The 16191-nt window shown below is 31.6% G+C and overlaps 1 long non-coding RNA gene across 1 annotated transcript; it reads right to left on the bottom strand.

The window, feature by feature from the left end:
• Nucleotides 1-866: 866 nt before the first annotated feature.
• LOC143239777 (uncharacterized) lies at nucleotides 867-1584 on the bottom strand. Its single transcript, XR_013021364.1, has 2 exons — nucleotides 1356-1584; nucleotides 867-1062 (listed from the first exon to the last, which is right to left on the bottom strand). It is a non-coding gene; the product is annotated as an uncharacterized LOC143239777 (long non-coding RNA).
• Nucleotides 1585-16191: the final 14607 nt, after the last annotated feature.

A 16191-nucleotide genomic window follows, 5' to 3' on the forward strand; every position in this document is an offset into this window, starting at 1 on the left:
TTGGTTTGAAATTAAGGCCATTTCAAGTAGTGTAAATATACAATGTTGGACGTTTTTATGTTGAAGCAACCCTTTTGCTATGGGTGTCCATTACTACACATGTCATAAGGATTTTCTTAGTGAGTTACTTTCCCAAAATTCAGGTCCTTTGTAAAGGTCAGTTTTATATTACTGTATATAGTAGCATGAGCACACATGCACCGTGTCATTGTAACTTCTATACTGTTATCCAGGCACAGTTGAAAGATCAATATAATAAAATAATAAATATATAAACAGAGAGTGGACAAGAAAAGTGGCCCCCTTGAAAATGCTGTTAATTTGTTATATATTTTATTAGACAACAGAAAAATGTGTAAAATGCACTTCATGAGATCTGTTCAAATATGATATCAAATAAATTAACAACATTTTCAAGGGAGGGGCACTTTTCTGTCCTCCCCTTGTATATAAATGTATAATGTTATCAAATTTAAGCTATTTTATATGAGTTATAGTTTGCAGTTATTTCAGAATGAAAAAAAGCATTCTTTATATTAATTTCCTAATTGTTTATAGTGGTCAAATCTATCAAGCCCATACAGAGTTTCATCAGTAAAAATAACAGACAAAACATTAAGTTTTGTACAAAATTGTACAAAAATGTTTCATAATTATTTGGAGGTTATAAAAATTTTGTATGTGAAATTTTAACATTTTCTAATGCATACAAGTATTTTTAATCATAAAATCAAAATTACTATGCATGTTGGATAGTCAACATGCAAAAAGAAAATAGTTACAAGAAAAGCATTACTTAAAAAAAAGTATTAAAACTAAATAACAATTTGATATTTTGTGTATGAAAGTTCTAACAGAGTCTGAAGTAGATAATAATATTTATTCAACTTTAACATGTGAATCTATATAATACTTTCCCCAGAGTGACATAAAAACAGCAAAAAATACAGCAGCACCAATGTCGAAAAGATGAGTTATTCTGACAAAAGTGCATGTCTGTCCTGATATTCCATATCTACATCACATAAAATGGTGTTCTTGTAGTCTTCACAAATGTCCTTACTGTAAAAAAATTCAATTTTGTTTCAAGTTTATATAATAAACACAGTACAGCTGTACATTTATATCAATCATAATATACAACTATCAATTTCAATGATAATGACACATAAAATAACTGATTAACTGAAGTTATGTTTAAATCAATTTATCACAAAAATTATTAAAATATTTTAATGGTTCAAAACACATCAACCAATAAAAATTAATGGTTCCAATTATTATTCTTTACAATTATTCCAGCTACAAATAGCTTGTGTGAAAATAATTAATTAGTTCAGCGATTAATCACTTACCACATTCCATCAATCACATAGCTCTAAGTAACTGATTTATCTGAGGTATAAATTAGAAAATGATCAAACATGAGTTATAAAAATAATAAACTGTTTGGTAACTCTTTTTTTCTCCCCCTTATTCAAACCTGTGAGCATCACCCATCAAGGTGAAGCATACAGAAAACACAACACTCCTACTACTGAAGCTGGAATCAGCATACAGGTGTAATATCCAAACCAAACAAAGTACAGGGCAATCTTAACAACAAAATACTCCCTGAAAAAATTGAAAGGAACAAACACTGAAGTGATTCTTATCAAACAAAATATAGTGCATACAATAACTTATGAGAAACTCAAAAATATTCATCCATAATAATTTTTTTATAAAGATTTGTCTCAATTTTAAACTTTGACTAGTATATGAGCAAGGTGATTTTCATGCTAAAATTAATACAATTTATATATCTTTAATATTACAGTTTCCAAATTCCATTTGCAAAGCTTCTAGAATCTTCTAATTGAATATCAACTTATTTTTTGGTAAATATTTATATGTTATGCATTATTTTCTTTACACTTACACTACATGAGCTTAGGCCATTTGTTTAACCTTGTAACCAAAAAAAATATGAAATAATATTTTTCCTTTCTAAAATCCCTGCAGATTACAATAAAAGCTTATCATTATTTATCCTGACTATCATCAGGCTTGCATCAGTTAAATACGACAACTTCCAATATACTAAGCCTATGTAACAACCCAGGAATCACCTTGTATACACTTAGTTCAAATTACAGCATAAAATTATGTAATACACACGATCTTCATACTATATACACATATTGCAAAAAAATTAATCTATTTCTTCATTTATATTTTCTAACGTTACCTAATAAGTATTTTTTTCATTTATAACAAACCAAATTTGTACATAAAAATAACAAAAATCTAGTACTTAATTGTGAATGCTGTAATTCTTTTTGTTGTCAAAGATTTAAAGTGTTGAGATATGCTAACACAAATTTTCAATATGATGTTTTTGGTTTTTTTCCAAAATTAGTTATTAATTTCAAACACAATTTAGAGCACAAATAATAATAAACACAAAGCATACAATGTCCTATAATTATTACAATTTAACTGTTTTTCTAACCAAACATTGTGGATCAAAACAATTTCCTTAGCTGGTTAAAGAATGTCGTCGGTGTTTAAGTAATAAAAGTTCATACCCTGGAAAGTTAAGTTCTCTATCACCTCTTCCTCCTCTCCGTACTTATATTCTTGGCTGATTGATATTTATGACTGTGAACTGAATATTATTTGGTCCTTTTCAGGGCAATGTCCATGTATTTTGGCTCGTATACAGTTATTATTTTATTCTATTAGCAGAATGTCAAGTTTGCTGGTGGAATTGTTTTTTAAATACATAAATAAATAAACTATATATTTTTTATTATTATTTAAAGTTTATATTTTTATTATTATTTAAAGTTTATATTTTTTATTATTATTTAAAGTTTATATTTTTATTATTATTTAAAGTTTACATTTTTTATTATTTAAAGTTTTTATATTTTTTATTACTATTTAAAGTTATATATATATATATTTATTTTTATTTATTTTTATATTTGAAATATAAGTTAACTGGGGAGAGATATTTAGGACTAGCTTCATCATGTATGAGGTACCTGTCTAGTTCGCATAGTAATTCGTTTTTCATCCAATTCTTATTAAAGTACATTATTGTAATATGTAGGAGTCTATCTGGTATGGTTGGTAGGTTCTAAGTATTTGTGAATGAGTTGAGATGATATAGTTCTTGGAACTCTGTATGCAGTTGTTAGGAGTGTATTTTGGATTGTTTGTAGTTTGGTTATAATTATTTTATTGCTCACAGTTATCCATGCTGTAGCTACATAATCTATTACAGGTCTAATATATGTTTTATAGATTTTTAGTATGTTATCTGTAGATGCTCCACTGTTTTTATCAGTTAGACTCCTAGCATAGTTAGTTCTTCGCCAGACTTTATTTTTAATTTCGCTCACATCATTGATCCAAGTTAGTTTTGAATCACAGGTCAGACCTAAAAATTTTGCCGATGAGGCAATCTGGAGTAGAGTGCCATTCATATATAATTCTGGCTGTTGTTTTTTGTGTTTTGTTAATTTCGTAAAGACTACGAGTTGTGTTTTTGCTGTGTTTATTTTTATTTTATATTTCTGACAGTATTCACTTATTCTATTTAGTTGCGGTTGTATGTTAGTGGCTGCTATCGTGGGTGTTGCGGCACTTTACCAGACTGCCACATCATCTGCGAACTGTGAAGAGAATCCATTATTTGGTTCCTTCAGTGGCATATTGTTTACATACATGATGAAGAGTATAGGGCTAACCACCCCTCCCTGAGGGACACCAGCTTGTGGAGTAAAGTATTCAGAAAAAGTTCCTTCAACATTTACTCTACATTTTCTATTTTTCAAAAAGTTAGATAACCAGCGAATAATTCCTCGCGGTAGTTCCATTTCATTCATTCGGAACCTTAGACCATCGTGCCAAACAGTGTCGAATGCTTTCTCGATATCAAGTAAGCAAGCGACTGTACATTCTTTTTTATTGAAGCTATCTATTATGGTTTCGGTTAATCTGATTAGGTTGTCTGTCGTTTGTCTAAATTTTCTGAATCCATTTTGTTCTTTTGGTAATTTTCATGTTATCTCCAAGAATTTGGAGAGCCTATTACTGATTATTCTTTCAAGAATTTTGCCTACACAACTGGTCAGGCTGATTGGTCGGTAGCTATTAGGTTTATTCGCTGGCTTTCCTTCCTTATAGAACATTAATATATTTGCAAGCTTCCAAGAAACTGGGATGTATCCTGAGGATAGTGATAGGTTAAAAAGTGAATTTAGGTGGTCAAACAATTTCGGAGTGCCCTTTTTAGGAGGATAGCTTGTATTTCGTCTTCACCTGGTGCTTTGTTTTTTGTGTTTTTTATTGCTTCTAGTAATTCTTGAAGGGATATTTCATTTGTTAGTAATGTGCTTGCATAATCTGTATCGGATCTTGTATTTGTATCAGTTATGTTTACTGGAAAAATTGGTTCAAATTGATGTTTATTGTTTACTCTGTGATTAGTGACTTTAGTGTAGAAATATGTATTCATATCCGGATCAGTGCGAGTTTTAAATGTATTTTGAAGTTGATCTTTGAAAGCTTCGGCTATTTCTTTACTTGTGTGTGCTGTAGTATTATTATGTTCTGTCTGTGTTTTCATTTGTGAGTCTTTTGAGATGTGACCAGAATTTTTTCGGGTCAGTTTTATCATTTAGTTTAGTGCAGTAATTGTCCCATTTATTTTGTTTTTCTTGTTTTATTTGTGTTCTGATGTGATTTCTAATGTTGTTTATTTGCGTTTTAGCTAGTTAAAGTAAACTTAGTGATAGCAGATTTAAATCTATGTTCCGAAAAACTTCAAAACCATCCTGTGAACGAGATGGCATTATACATAAAACAGAATATTAAATATTTATTTTCTGATGGTTATCAATAATGTAATATCAAATGTCAAAGACAGAAAGATATGTTGTATCTTGTGGCGAAATATTATTATGAAATGTTTGTGTATAAGGAAGGGGACACACAAAGAAATCAAGTCAGCCTTCAAAAACATGGTTGTAAAGTGTCGTCTGAAGAAAATACAGAAATATCCAAATTCTCTTTGTTAACCTGAAGATGACATAAGAAGTTTGAAGCCTTTTTGTCTACTTTATTTTAATAAAAGTTTTAATACCCACACTGGCCGTATTGAAATACATTGTTACATCAAGTAGGTTTCTCGTGATCACGAAGTACATTCTGTTGAAGACTCCAAAGAAAAAACTTTAACTTTATATGACAGTCTGATGGCAGCAGTAGAAGCTTGGCCAAGTTGTTGCTCTATGAAGTTTGTAGCGATTAGAGGAGCTGGATATATAACAACCAAATTATCATTCTGTTTGTTTGTTTGTTTTGTTTTTTTGGAATTTCACACAAAGTTACTCGAGGGCTATCTTTGCTAGCCGTCCCTAATTTAGTAGTGTAAGGCTAGAGGGAAGGCAGCTAGTCATCACCACCCACCGCCAACTCTTGGGCTACTCTTTTACCAACGAATAGTGGAATTGACCGTAACATTATAATGCCCCCACGGCTGAGAGGGCGAGCATGTTTGGCGCGAACCCGCGACCCTCGGATTACGAAGCGCACGCCTTAACACGCTAGGCCATGCCAAGCCCTTATCATTCTGAATGATGCTTCTTTCCTCAAACAGATAATTAAAGAAAAAACGTAACATAAGTTATGTGGACGCCACTCTACGAACCCAGAATACGTTTCAGAGACGAAGTATCTATGATGATATTTATTAAACATTTATAGAAATATAAAAGAACATTTCAAAAACTGAAATGTCACAGTAACAAAAAATAATAGATTAACGAAAGCTTACATTACTTATATTATTAGTTTGTTAAATGATTTATGCTTAAGTTTTGGATGCTTTTCTTCTCGGTTTATTGGTAATTTAACTGAGAAATGGACATGTTAAGATGCTGGGTGCAAAAGTATCTTAACAGCAAATAAAGAGATAGACATGCATAAAGTGGGAACATGTAGTCGGTTTAGGTTCGAATTTCTGTCACACCAAACATGCTAGCCGTTTCAGAGATGGTGGAGTTATAATGTGACGTGCAATATCACTATTCGTTAGCAAGTTGGCACTGGGAGGTGAGAACTAACTACCCTCTACTCTTATACGATTGAAGAAGGGACGGCTATCGCAGGTAGCCTTTGTGTAACTTTACGAAAAACTGAAAACAAAACAAACATATCACTTTTCCAGTGTAAAAGTACTTTTTTATATAATTGTTTAATTATGCTGATGGTATGAGATGCTAAAGTCTTGGATTTTTTTTTTAATATAGCGTATGACCGGACATAAAGAATTAAGAAACTAAAATAACTACACGATTTTTTAAACAGATTTGAATTTTTTGTAATAAGTATTTAAAAACTTGAATAACTCTGGTAATCAATTAATTTTTCACAATTATTTTTATTTTGTAGTGCAGATTTCTGAATTCAGTACAATTCTATAGTGGGCTAACTGCGCTTTGCCCTCGGCGAGAATACAGTTGAGAAAAGCTCTTTCGATAATGAAATCCAGCTATTATTACATTGTCTACAGAGTACGTCTAGAACGTATTAACAATAAGTAGTATTAGTAAAATTAAAACACTAATGTGATTAACAGCGATACTTCACTTAGAAACAGAAAAGAAAGTTAAATATAAGGCCTTACAGTGAAAACAAGAATAATTATATCTATGGCTATTTTAAGTGAATTAATGTACATTTACATTAGTTTACTGCTTGCTTCAGGGTCTACAGTAGACCACGAAATTATACATGGTTCTACTGTTACAATAATCTGTTCAAAAGATGTTCATAATAAAGAAGGAAAACTGATAAATTGGTACACACCTCTGAATGAAGTAGTGACAAGTAGGGAGAGAATACAAAGGAAAGATGGCGGCGAATTATTGTTGACTGATGTGCAATTTGAAAACGCGGGAATTTACACATGTGGAAATGGTGAAGGTGATTACAAACATAATGTCATTGGTAAATAAAAGTTTTTTATTTTATTTTAGGTCTTATTTTCGTTTATTAAACCTTATTAATTTAACACAAATAACATTTAAATCGAAATCACCCTTCTCGATATTGAATGTACTTCAGCCGTTACCTATGAATTTAATGTCACCCACAATGTGTATTGATTAAAAATGAATTCCCTCTATATTTACTGTTCGGAAAGCATTTGAATTAACTGACAATATTGATTATTAATGTAACCATATGTTTGCGATATTTTTGTTTAAACTCATTTGAATGCGTTGGTCAGTTATACAAAATATGATTCTTCTGTTTAAGCAGTTAACAATGTTAAAAGTAAACATGATGCTCTTCGTAAAATCAACCTCACGAATACAATGTTTTCTTTAAACTTTCTAAACCTAAGAATGTAAGGTATCTCACTTATACAGACCATGCTCGATCTGTCTTTAGATTGTATAATATGGTTCCAGATTGTTAATACAATTGCCGTACGACTCTTATTTTCTGAATTAGCTCTACACTTATATTTACGTATATAAATTAGATATTTTTAACACAAATGTTTGTTATCTTAATACTATAAAGAATTGATGGAGAGTCAGAAGTGAATGAAACCAAATATTTATTATTAAAATCAGATATGTTTGCAGATATTTATCCCACATTTTTCTTAATTTGTTCATTACGGATTTTAAATTAGTGGTACGCCAAAATCGAATTTTACATCTAATATATTCTTTAATCCCAGAACCCATTTGTAGGGTTTGACAATAGTAACGGAATTTTTTTATGCATTATAAAATATGTATAGCATGGGTATTAAATACTTAGGTTTGTGAAGCAAAGAAGGTTTTCCGATAATAAAAGAGTTGAACAACCACTTCAAGCGAAGATATCCTTTGGGCTTATTCCTTTCTAAATGATTTTACACTTCTTATGATTTAGTGTCTGAATTGGACTAAATACGACAAAAAAACAGTAGTTAAAAGTGATTTGAATTGAAACTTTTAATTGTAATCTCATTTGTTAAACAACACATTATCGACCATGTTATTACTGACGAGGCCTCTTGTTATCACTAGAGATTGTAAAAACAGCAAGATTCGTAATGTTGTTTATGAATACCAATGACAGTGAGGAGTGTAGCTCAGTGGTAAAGCGTTAGCTTTGCACGTGGAAGGTTCCGGATTCGACACCTCTACGTGTACATTTTTAAGGCCCGGCATGGCCAGGTTGATTAAGGCGTGCGTAATCTAAGGGTCGCGGGTTCGCATCCCCGTCGCGCTAAACAAGCTCACCCTTTCAGCCGTGGGGGCTTTACAATGTGACGGTCAATCCCATTATTCGTTGGTAAAAGAGTAGCCCAAGAGTTGGCGGTGGGTGGTGAGGACTAGCTGCCTGACCTCTAGTCTTACACTGCAAAATTAGGGACGGCTAACTCAGATAACCCTCGAGTCGCTTTGCGCGAAATTCAAAAACAAAAACAAATAATTGTACATAAAGCTACGTCAGAGAAACAGGGAAAAAAACACCCACATAAACGAGCACAATCATCAACCTTGCGTAATTGAATATAAATACGACTCTGGTCACAACATCCCCTTTCATTCATTTTACATTACATTTACAAGACGTAAAATCCCTCTATAAACAAATAAGCTGGTTCTTTACTACATCCGTTCATGAATGGTATTTCAACTCATTTATTATTGGCACGCTTAAACTTTTATATTCCAAATGCAGCTCTCAAACCATAACTCGTACATTGTAAATAATTATTTTTGTTTTCTCTCTATTTTTTTTTTCGTACAAATCCTTCAAAACTTTCTTAAAAGTTTAATTTGCTTTGGTTCAGACTGGAGAATATTGTGTACATTTAACTACCACAAACACCACAGGAATTAAATAATAATCTGATTAACATTTTTTTTTTCTACAAGTTTTTCAGGTAACGTAAATATCACTTAATAGAATATTCAATAACAAGTGAAAGATACATTTATGTTAAAGCGATTCATTGATGACTGTTGTTTATGGTAAATCATCTTATTTTTGCTGGTATTATTAAAACAAGGCTGATTTGATAAGAATTAGCATAATTCGTTATAATCCAAAGTAAGACTTCGAATCCCCATCACACAAACCTGTTCGCTCATTCAGTAGCTGGGGCCTTGTAAAGTGACAGATAACCCCAGTATTCATTGGTAAAAGAATAGCTAAAGAGTTGGCGGTGGGTGGTGATAACTAGCTGCCTTTCTTCTAATCTTACACTGCTAAATTAATTAGAGCTAGCGCAGATAGCCCTCGTGTAACTTTTCGCGAAATTCAACAGACAAATGTATGTAATATAAGTTCAATGTTTTTCAATAAGTGCAAAGTATATAAATTCATCTCAAAATATAAAAATTTCAAGACTTCCAATTTTGGATCAAAAGTGTTGAAGTAATATACTTTATTAGGAATTTACAGACAGTATAAAGTATTTCACTAATAGTTTCTTTCATCTCACAGAAATTAAAACGTCTTTCTAAAGAAAAGAAAATAGTTTTTATGGCTTGAACGGTAATGTCGATACATATCAGGAAACGATACGTTTTGTTTTATATCATGTAATTCTAATAATATATGAACTATCACATTTTGATATGATAGAGGTTAACAACTTTAAAATTTCTTATTACTACTATCTGTCTATCTCTTAGTACTTTAATTCTCTGATTCGTTAAGGTTATTATTCCATCACTTTTATCTGGTTTCAGAATCTTTCACTGGTCTGTTTTATTAAATGATTATTCGAATGTTATTAATTCACCTAAAAATAGAATTGATAATATGAAATATTCAAGAAATGGAATATCCTCGACAACTGTATTTATCAAATGATAAAATAAATTTCCGTCTTCAATAAACACCAGTTCTACCTTGTTGTCTTCACGTCCTACCAAAATTATTATATTCTGTTTTAACGGATTCTGGCACAATTGTTTGTTTTTTAATTTCGCACAAAGCTGCACGATGGCTATCCGTCCCTAATTTACAGTGTAAGAACAGAGAGAAGGTCATCACCACCGACCTCCAACTCTTGTTTGCAAGACACCTTCAAATCGTATACTGACACATTTTACCGGCGTAATATTCCTAAAAGATCCTGTATTTTCATAACTGACATTAGAATAAATAGTTTTACATTAAACTTTGCCAAATACAAATTTTACAAGAGAAATAACAAAGTAAATTTAACGAACCTTAAGGTTTAACCTAATTGATAGAGATAAATTCTGTGATTAGTTGAATGAGTTGATTCAGTTACTAAGTGTTTAAAGAAATAAAATTTTGCTGTTAAGAAACCGTTTTGAAGAACGCGTTTTATTTTTCTCACGAATCTCGCACTGTGTAAAACTTTCTATTCCTATCGGTGACAGTAAATGAGCTAAAAAAGATTTAACTTTCTCTTGTTTTCTTCACTGTATGTTCCAGCAGAAAACCTCACTTGCCCTCGAGAATACCGAAGATATGCTGACAGGTGTTGTAAGTATATATTACACACAATAAGGTTAATAGTTTCCATCAAACACAAAAAAGATGAAATACTTTTAATATCATGTAGTTTTGATACAATAAATTTGTTTTTTGATAATAAACTCGTTGATAGGACTATAAAAATTAACACTGGATAAATAAATGTTTAGCTTTGTACTTTTAACGCTTTTAGATCCATGTCCTCCTGGTCACTATGACAATGGATTCCAAACTCACTGCCTGCCGTGTCCAGGAGGGACTTACATGGCATCTTTTGCTGCTGACGCCTGTATACCTTGTCCTGGAGATAAAATTACTGATGAAGAAGGAGCTGATAGTAAAGATCTTTGTAGACGTATTGGTTTTCTTTTATTGTTTCTTTGAAAGTTAAAAATGTTTATTTTTGTTGAAACACATTGTTATAATGAGATACATCTTCATAAGTTTCATGGTTTTTATTGTATTAAACAGCTTTGGTTTTTACAGAAAAGCTTTTCCAGGAGGTTTGAACAGTTGTTGTAACGATTTAGTATGTTAATATTTTTTATCAAAACTTATATTTACAGAAAAACATGTATTGGGTTGAGGAATAATTCGTGAGCGTTTTTTCAAGTTAACAAAATATATTTAAAAATGAAACGCTTTCGCAAAATATTTCATGTCATTTGGTAGATAATTTTTTGCTCTAATAGATGGTGTGTTTGATTTTCATATGTCTTTAATTTTTGCTTTCATTTTCAGCTCATTAAATGGAATGTCAAGTGGACAAAATCGAGCGTTTTCGACACCATCTGCTTTTCGCATTTAATTTCTTGCAATTTCGTTTAAACCAATGCATACTATATACCTAGGTATTACATGAAATAAAGTATCGTAATAAATGTTTTGGGTGTAATGTGTTCATGCATTGAAGTATTGTATAGTCTTGCATGTAATGCTTGAATGAAATTATTTAAAAACGCTCACGAATTATTCCTCAACCTAATATATGACAGAGTGGTATTGTTTTGGTAAAATAGTTAACAATTACATATATATATACAGTCAAACATCGATATAAGGCGCTAGTTGGGGTCCAAAAAATTCGACCGCGTTGTATCTGATTGCGCCTTATACCGATATAAGCGGCGGCCTCTGTAGAAACCCCAAAAAATTTGGGGCCTAAGACCCCATCGCGCCCAACTGATTATCGCGCTTTATCGATGCGTTTTATATCGATGTTTACCTGTATTTACTTTTCTAGGATGTGTCAACAGTTGCTGTAACGATTTAGTATGTTAATATTTTTTGTCAAAACTTATATTTAAGTGTTCTACTCAATTTGTTGTTATATAACTAGACAATATGAAAGTACGGTTATAATTAAATGTTAAGTGTTCTACTCAATTTGTTGTTATATAACTAGACAAGATGAAAGTACGGTTATAATTAAATGTTAAGTGTTCTACTCAATTTACTGTTATATAACTAAACAAGATGAAAGTACAGTTATAATTAAATGTTAAGTGTTCCCTCTAGCCTTATACTGATAACTTAGGGATGACTAACGCAGATAGCTGTCGTGTAGCTTTGGGCGAAATTCACAAACAAACAATGTGCCAATAATCAAATGTTTGCAACAAAATGTCTAAATCCACATGATACACATACTACTCTTTATGTAATATAACAACGGGAATGAAAATTTGGTCTACGTGTAGTTGCTTTTAAGTTTAATATTTGTTTTTTTATATTACGTGGTCTATACACCGCTGGGATAGCAGTAAGTCTTCAGATTTACAAAGCTAAAATCAGGGGTTCGATTCCTCTCGGTGGACAGAGCAGATAGACTGATACAACTTTTCTTTTAAAAACACACACACACATAGTTACGTGGTCTGTTCTTTTCACTGAATAATCTAATATCCGACCTGTCAATATCAACAATTGCGCTATTTATTAGGTATTACACAATCATTATTAGAGCTTAATATATTTATTTGTTGTTAGACCCAAAGTTACAACACGATGGATTATGTATGTATTGCACATCCTAGTTATCTAAACCGATTTTTGGCTTTCTAAGCCTTCAACCTTATTGCTTAGCGAATGGAGGGCAGTTTTAATATAACCATACAGCTTGAGGTTGCTGTCTCACGTTACTGCCTCAAAAGTTCCATAAAAATAAATCTGATAATTCATAGTCACTATCTTAAATCTCCGTTTATTGACATCCAGCGAAACATGTAACAAACCGGGTTATCAATGTCAAGCATTATGTACATATTTACTTTAACCTCACTAATACCTTGAGGCATTAGTGAGGTTTACGTTTAAAACAGTAACTTTAAACTGACAATTTTTAAATCCTTGACCTCTGAAGAAACCCCTCTTTGTTTTTGTGCTTTTTTTTACAAACATTTGAATGTCAATGTGAAATAGACGTTATAAAATAATTAGTTAAAACAAATACAATAATTAATAATGTTAATAAAAGTAGCTTTAAAACTGACACTAGTGTTGCTGGAAAGTAAATAATATTCACCAGCTCTAAATTTTGTTAAAGCTGAGAGAGCTACCCATTATTAAAACATAGACTACACTCTTATAGTACGAACAGTCATTGTTCATTATTCCATTGTAAAATAACAGAGAAGTTACGCCCTTTAGATATCACCTGCTCTTTTAGTTTCAAAAATGGTTTTGTATCCATGAAACTAGAGTGAAAGAAAATTAGCTTTGAAGAGCTCGCTATTGTGGAAAAAAAGGGGGAAAATGTTTGAAATTGTGCATACGCTATTTGTTTTTTAAAAAAATAAACTTCAAAAGTTCAGTATACTAGATAAAAGTAGGTAAGAAATATTGTGTATGTGCCCTCATGCTATATAGAGTAAGATTGAAAAATATGCATTAATAATATTATAATAAGATATTTAAAAATGGAATCAACGAAATGGCAAATCTGACAAAGAAGTGTGAGAAGATATCTAACGTAAATAAAAATATAATGCTAGAGGAAAAACTCAGAAGAAACGGGTGGGAGGAGGAGAAACGTTGTTCGTGAAACGGTAAATGAATTTATTAGGTCTGATCCTGAAATAATGCAATATTGGATAAACTTTGAAATAAGCAGTAAGCACAGTAACATAGCTTTTATGGATTCGGAAAATGTGAAGCTTATAATGAAAAATTTATAATTTATTGTAAACTTTGAACGTAAATGTTTGAATGACGATGTGGGCATACAAATTCAGAGAATGCACTTTGTTATTAGTAAAATATATATTTCATAGTGAGGTTTTGTGAATAAACCTGTTTGAAAATGCCAATAAAACCTTGACAATTAAGTTAATCAATTACATTAATATCTTTATGATTACAACTCTTTACCGTAGTTTTTATTAGGTTTTGTAATCTATGAAAATTCATGTTCAAATAATTATAAATCTGAGTGAAGTCACCCCTCTTAGATAACTCCTGAATTTGTTGGAAAACATGTTTCAAGAATTCAAATGGTAATGATGAATTTAGTATCAAAAGTAATCAATCATAAACAATTACTCGCGACGTAACGAAATGTCCCAGACCCGTATGTAGTTATACTGGGAACATAAGCCGATAATGTCTTTAAATATATTTATAATAATTCCACAGACTTATATTATTGTCACCTGTAATTAAACTTAATACAACAGCGACGCAGTACCAGGTAATTCCACAAAGCTACGTGCTGAGGCTGAAATTACTGAAACTTGACACAACATCTCCGGACGACCATGATAGCTGTCTTATTCTAAATGTATTGATAATCCTAAATGAATATTCTTATAATGATTTATTTATATTCCATTATGTTTGTATCTTTTGCCCCCAGTAGCATAATGTCTGCGGACTTACACACTAAAAACCGGGTTTCGATACCCGTGGTGGGCAGAGCATAGATAGCCCATTGTGTAGCTTTGTGCTTAATTCTAAACAAACACTTTGTACCTTTTATATTCATCAAATATTTCTGTAAAAATATCGTTTGTAATTAAAATTGATGAGCAATTTGGAATTCTCTGTTTTCTCTCACGTTATTATAAAGAAACTTATGACATATCAAAATATAACTCACTGCTATTCGAATACACATTTGTTGTCTTATGAAAACATTTAATGTGATTAATAAAAAATTTACACGATGTTATTTTTTAATATATTTCATGTGTATGGAAGTACATTATGCTAACATCACAGTAAATAAACAGAAAAGGGTTTGTAATGGAAATTAAGTGTTTTTATTGTTTGGGAACATATTACATGTGTCAGCAGAAGTTTGGTCTGTTTTATTCTTGCTTGTAGAAAATAGGTCAATCTTCTTTTGAAACATTTAGCATAATAAAATAAAATAAAAATAATTTTAAAAATAATTGTTCTTAGATAATATTACTCTCAACAGCGTTTCAGCTCATAATTATCAATGTTTATTTTTTTGCGTGGAAAAAATTATTCCAATAGCTTGGAATTGCTCTCTATATAGGTTATTTTATGCATAAATTATTTCCAGGAAACAACATGATATGCAAAATAACATTGAGAGAAAAACCTGTGTTCTAATACTAATTAATATACGGCCCGGCATGGTGAGAGAAAAACCTGTGTTCTAATACTAATTAATATACGGCCCGGCATGGTGAGAGAAAAACCTGTGTTCTAATAGTAATTAATATACGGCCCAGCATGGTGAGAGAAAAACCTGTGTTCTAATACTAATTAATATACGGGCCGGCATGGCCAGGTGGGTTAAGACATGTGACACGTAATCTGAGGGTCGCGAGTTCGCATCCCCGCCGCACTAAACCTGCTCGCCTTTTCAGCCGTGGGAGCGTTATAATGTGACGGTCAATCCCACTGTTCGTTGGTAAAAGAATAGTCCAAGAGTTGGCGGTCAGTGGTGATGACCAGCTGCCTTCCCTCTAGTCTTACAATACTAAATTAGGGACAGCTAGCGCAGATAGTCCTCAAGCAGCTTTGCGCGAAATTAAAAAACTAATTAATATAGAGCACGTGGCAGCTAATACCAAATATTTCTTGTTCCGCTTCCAGACCGTGTTTTATTTACGTGTGTTTGTTTTGAACATGAAACTATTGTAACTTATTTAATTGACTTTTTTGTATATTATTCTCATTGATTCCCTTCAGTTTTATTTTTTCACGAACAGGAAGTTTTATTTCTGAAAATGGTAATCACCTCATTAAATATGGATGAAACTTTATATTAATAGATATAACAAATGTGACCTATAAAATAGTCATCCATTCTTGTATTGGATAAGTACTTTAATCGCAGGGATATTTTAAAAACTAGACACTTAACGGACATTTTGAATCGGTGGTGACATACACCGACACGGACCCCACCCAAAGAAAGATGCTTCATAAGTTGTGCATACACTAAACGTACGCATGAACAAACACATAATGGAAATCTTAATAAGCATATTATTTTCTGAATTAAAACATTTCGATCGAATAAGGATCATCTTTGTATGCCTTAATATAATAATAATATTATACAAATATAATTGTACCTGTTTATATATATAAACACACACACACCTATAACTGTGCACTTTCCTTCCGCCTTGGAGTCAGACATGGTTTTATTTTTATCGAACTTTGACTGCAAAACCGTTTTTATTTTCTTTT

The sequence above is a fragment of the Tachypleus tridentatus genome, chromosome 13, assembly GCF_004210375.1.
Source record: "Tachypleus tridentatus isolate NWPU-2018 chromosome 13, ASM421037v1, whole genome shotgun sequence".
In the NCBI taxonomy this organism is placed as follows: Eukaryota; Metazoa; Arthropoda; class Merostomata; order Xiphosura; family Limulidae; genus Tachypleus; species Tachypleus tridentatus.